The sequence below is a fragment of the Balaenoptera physalus genome (assembly GCF_965194825.1).
Source record: "Balaenoptera physalus genome assembly, chromosome: 2".
Lineage (NCBI taxonomy): Eukaryota > Metazoa > Chordata > Mammalia > Artiodactyla > Balaenopteridae > Balaenoptera > Balaenoptera physalus.
In genome coordinates this window covers 146,462,915-146,468,348 of record NC_138883.1, presented here as the reverse complement: position 1 = coordinate 146,468,348, position 5,434 = coordinate 146,462,915, and positions in this window count along the sequence as shown.

Here is a 5,434-nt window from a genome sequence, read left to right as displayed (position 1 = left end):
TAACACTTCGCCTTCCAGTGCAGGGGTTGTGGATTTGATCCCTGGTCAGGGAACTAAGATCCTACATGCCTCATGGCCAAAAAACCAAAACATAAAACAGAAGCAATATTGTAACAAATTCAATTAAGACTTAAAAAAAAAAATGGTCCACATCAAAAAAAAAAATCTTTTAAAAAATAATAAATAAATAAATGAATTAACACAGTTTAAGCACTTAGAACAGTGCCTGGGACAAAGTGCTTAATAAATTGGAGAAGAGAGGGCATAGCCTATTGATTCAGATTGTATCGTGTAGAATCAGATTGCTTGAGTTCCAATCCTGGCCCCTCCATTTCTTCCTCTGCAAAACTGAGATGACAATTACCTGTCTTGGAGGCTGGTCCTGAAGGTTCCATGAGCTAATACATGCAAAACACGTAGAACAGGGCTTGGCCAGGATTAAGCCTCCAAGCATTAACTGCTGTTCGTGGCAGTAGAAATAATAGTAGTAAGTACCTACAGATGCCATTATTGACCATCTGCTATATGACAGGCACTGCTAGGGTGACCAGCTGTCCCAGTTTACCTGGCTCTGTTGTGGGTTTAGCACCGAAGGTCCCATGTCCTGGGAATCCCTCCAACCCAGGTAAACCAGTGGCTTGCGTACCATAAGAACGTTAAATTATCTCACTTCTGTGAATGAAAAATGTTGCTGCCGTATCAGTAAACAAAGAATGTTGCAGTCATCAAGCCATCACATTACAGGGGCCCCAACGGTGCACCCTGAGGGGACTCAGGGAGAGAAAGCACTGGCCCCAGATAGCGGAGGTGCACATCAAAGGGATGATTTCAGTGAGCCCAGACTCTTGCATCTTCCCATACAGAGAAGAGCGCTAAATTCATTAACTTGAGATACCTGGTTCACTTCAATTAACAGTGATCTTTTGATATTCCAACTACCTGGGCTTTGTTGAAAAAACTCCTATATGTCCTGGCTTCTCCCATGCCTCTTTGGAGCAGTCGCTCAGCACTACCTGAGAGTCCTGTCTCTTGGGCTTGAAGTCCTCAGAAAGTCCACCAAATAAAACATAACAACTCTCAACTTTTAGGTTGTGCATTGTTTTTCAGTCGACAGTTTGTCCTCCCAACACCTTCTGCATTACACATAGAGAAACAGGGACTCTGAGTGCTTAAGAAATTTGCCCAAATGACACAGGTAGTGAGGGGCCGAGCCAGCTGGCCACAGAACCTGAAGTCACCTCCGTCTATGAACAGCGTCTTTGCTGGGAAGGAGCTGGGTGCTGCCAGGAGGTTGATCCACGGACACCTGAGATCAGCTTTTCACATTTTTCGTATTTTATCACGTGCTGGCTCTTTGTACCCTGACATCAACCTCACAATGTCTGTGGCTTCTGTGGGGGGGAGACAGAGTTTTGAGAGCCACTGTCACCCTGATGCTTAGGGATACAATCGGCTGGTGATCACACAAGTGCCAGTAATGTTGAGTGAGAGGCTGAGGCCACATACAGGTACCCTGTCGTCTTACCTCTTCCTCAAGCGTATTGACCGAGGGGCTGCAGACCCCAGCAAGCCAAGATCAGGCAGGCAGGGACTGGCGTTGTGTTTTTAGACGGTGTTTGGCAGAGAGAGGAGCGTGAGCTGCGTCTGTGTGGTACATACACTCTGGGGGTTGAGGCCTCCTGCACGTCATCCTGGAGCCTCCAGACCTGGTGCTGGACGGCCCTCTCATCCACCGTGACTGCAGCCGCACCTCAGTGTCGGTTCAGACGGAGGATCCTGCAGACACAGTCCCTCAGTCCCTGCACAGTGTCTGCTCCGGGGCTGGCGGGGCTGGCAGGCAGCCTCCAGCTTCCCGCTAGGATGCAAGCCCCGGGAGAAAAGCACCATTAGGGGATTCGGCCGGGAGGGAGGGCTGTCTCCCTCCCCCGTGTGCGCACCGCTGCCTTTACCATGAACCCTCCTCAGCTCCTTCTCCCACTCCCTCTGTAGACAGGGACTCCTGCGGGTAGAGACCGTGCCTGACTGTGTAGGTGCCCGATATTCTGTCTCACCGCAGACAAGCGCAGATGCCTTAGGGTTTGGTCCTAGGCTATGTGTAGCAAACGAACAGTCTCTAAGGATGGAATGATAACGAGAAGAAGACAGTTCTGTAAGATGTAGCGAAGTGCTCTACACGTAACCCTCGCAACGACCCCAGGAGCAGGTGTGTGTGGCTGCCCAGTTCTCTCCTTTTGGGTTCTGTGCTTCTGCTAATGCAAACTAAAATCACGTTGCCTTTTTTAATGTTTAAATTTTATTTATTTTTTTGGCCACGCGTCATGTGACATCTTAGTTCCCCAACCAGGGATGGAACCCGCGCCCCCTGCGTTGCAAGAGTGGCATCTTAACCGCTGGACCGGCAGGGAAGTCCCACGTGGCCTTTTTAGCCATTGAAAACCTAGAGTGAGTTCAGAGGAGAGGGATAAGGAGGGTGAGGGGCCTCGAAAGAGCCAGAGGAAGACTGTTCAGGCCGAGCTCACGGGAGACAGAGACCACTGAGGCCTCCCAAGGAGCAGCAAGGCCCACCCTGCAGGGCTCTGCCAGGCGGCCGCTGGGAAGGCCTCCAGAGCCTGCAGAGGCCATGGCGGGGTGTCCAGAGGCCCCTGTGAAGCAGTAGGACCGGCGAGGGCCTGGGAATGCGGACAGGACTCAAGACACTTGAACTGGATTAGAAACACATGCTGGCGAATTTGCACAATCAGGATAAAGCAGAGGGTAGCTGAGCCAGCGCCTCTGAGATGCCGTTCTGCTCTTGATTGTGGGCTTGGATGAGACTATAGTCAAAGGATGCCATCACCCAGAAGGAGCCCAGACGATGAGGAAAGAAACAGCAGCTTCCAGAATACGTCCTTTGTTTATTCACTGTAGCATAAACCAAAGGTGCCTGCAGCAGTGGCGCTGCCTGGAATAATTTGCAATTGATACAGTTTTCACGACCGTCGCTGGATTTCCCCCTTTTCTCTTCAGTGGACAGAATGGGGATGAGTAATTGTACCTGACTTCACTATGACATCAACTGGCGCATCTCCTCAAGACGACTGTTGTCTGCTGACTGCCCTTCAGGGGATTATGTTTTTATTTATGTCTCGTTTACTCTCCTCCTCTGTGGATCGTGGTTTTCCGGGAGAGAAGTAAATTCCGCTTTAGGAGATAATGGAAAATCCAACTGTTCAATACACGATAAATCCCATTTCCTATCCTTTTTTTCAAAAAATGAGCTGCTCAGTCACGTGAGGGAGGATGACTGAGAAATATGAGGTTTCCAGTATTGCTGCCTCGTCAGTTTCTGCGGTATCTTTACCTGTCATTTTTACCTCTTTATTTTAACGACATTAACCTTCTCTGCCATTAGGTTCCTTTCACCAGAGCATCCGTCTGTGTTCATTGATCACTCAGATCCTTACAAACAGGCCCCAGCCTTCACTTTGTCACCCTCCACTCGCATGCCTTCTGCTTTGGAAATATTGAATTGCGTATCACCTTCCAGATATGCTGTGATCTCTCCCACCACCAGGCCTTCACACGTGCCGCTGGCTTTGCAAAGAATGCCTTTCCTTTCGTTACCTGCCTGGATCACTCCTCTACATCCTTTAAGCACAAGGTTAACCCTGCCCCTTTCTCCTGGGAGCCTTCGCAAGCCTCTCCCTGAGAAGGTGGGGTGTCCCTTTGCGGGCTAGAGCCTTCTCCGTTCACCTCTGTCACATGCTATCATAACTGCTGCTTGCTTGCTTGGGAACTCCTTGCAGACAAGGACTGTGGCTTTGTGTCTTCTTCAGCCTTGTATCCCCAGGGCTTTCATATTGTACAGTGCACGGCACAGAGTAATGGCTCAGTAAATACACATTAAATAGAAACAAATATCTGAGGAATCAATTTGCTCTGCCACCTCCTTCATGAAGCCTTCCTAGATCCTTCCAACCTGGAAGGCATTTGCACCTGTGGGCTTCCTTTGCACTCTACCTGTTTCTCTCTTTTACCCCCGATCCCTTTCTCACTGTCCATTCCACTGGCAAACTGCCTGGCACTTAGGAAGTGGTCACTGAGGGAAAGTTAGTTGAAACTGAGCTGAATTTGCTCACAGTGGCATGGAAAGAAGCATTCTGGGATATTCCACATACCAGGACAAATTTTTTTGCTCTTACATTGTAAAACCAATATACCTAAGAATCCAGGGCAGAGCATTCATTCTGAGACTCAGTCACCTGCCTGTGTAACATCTTCATCTTTCACTGGTTATAAAGTTGCACAGAATTTGTTGCAGCTGTCATTGTTTTGAGGTCCGCAGAATTTTAAAGATCTAGGGAGTTCCATGGTGGCCCTACTGGTTAGGATGCTGGGTTTTCACTGCCGTGGTCTGGGTTCAACCCTTAACTGAGATCATGCAAGCTGTGCGGTGTAGCCAAAAAAAAGAAGAATTTTAAAGATCTAGAATGTGAGAGCTGGTATGGACTTAAAAGGTTATCTAGGGGCTTCCCTGGTGGTGCAGTGGTTAAGAATCCACCTGCCAATGCAGGGGATGCAGGTTTGAGCCCTGGTCCGGGAAGATCCCACATGCCGCGGAGCAACTAAGCCCGCGCACCACAACTACTGAGCCTGCGCTCTAGAGCCCGCGTGCCACAACTACTGAGCCCGCGCGCCTACAGCCCGTGCTCCACAACAAGAGAAGCCACCGCGGTGAGAAGCCCGCGCACCGCAACGAAGAGTAGTCCCCGCTCGCCTCAACTAGACAAAGCCCACATGCAGCAACGAAGACCCAACGCAGCCAAAAATAAATAAATAAACAAATACATTTTTTTTAAAAAATGGGAGACACTCAACTTTAAAAAAAAAAAAAGGATACCAAGGAACTTATTTACAAAACACAAGTAGAGTCATGGATGTAGAAAACAAACTTGTGGTTACCAGGGGATAAAGTGGGGGAGGGATAAATTGGGAGATTGGGATTGACATCTACACACTACTATATATAAAATAGATAAGAACCTGCTGTATAGCACAGGGAACTCTACTCAGTACTCTGTAACAGCCTATATGGGAAAAGAATCTAAAAAAAAAAAGAGTGGATATATGTATATGTATAACTGATTCACTTTGCTGTACACCTGAAACTAACACAACATTGTAAGTCAACTATACTTCAATAAAAATTTAAAACAAAAAACAAAGATTTCTTCTTTGATCCCCGTTGTCTCTTACGAGGCACTTCTCCTACCTCCCGTCCTCCCTCCTTCCCAACATCCAGCTCCTTCGGTCTCATTCCATCTGAGAATCTGACTTGCCCACTGCCTTCCTGGTCACTCCTCCTGTATTCATGAAGGAATCGGGCTCCTGTCTCTGTGTCTTCCTCTCTACCCTCACTCCTGCCTTAATCCTTGGTGACTCCAGTATCTAACTA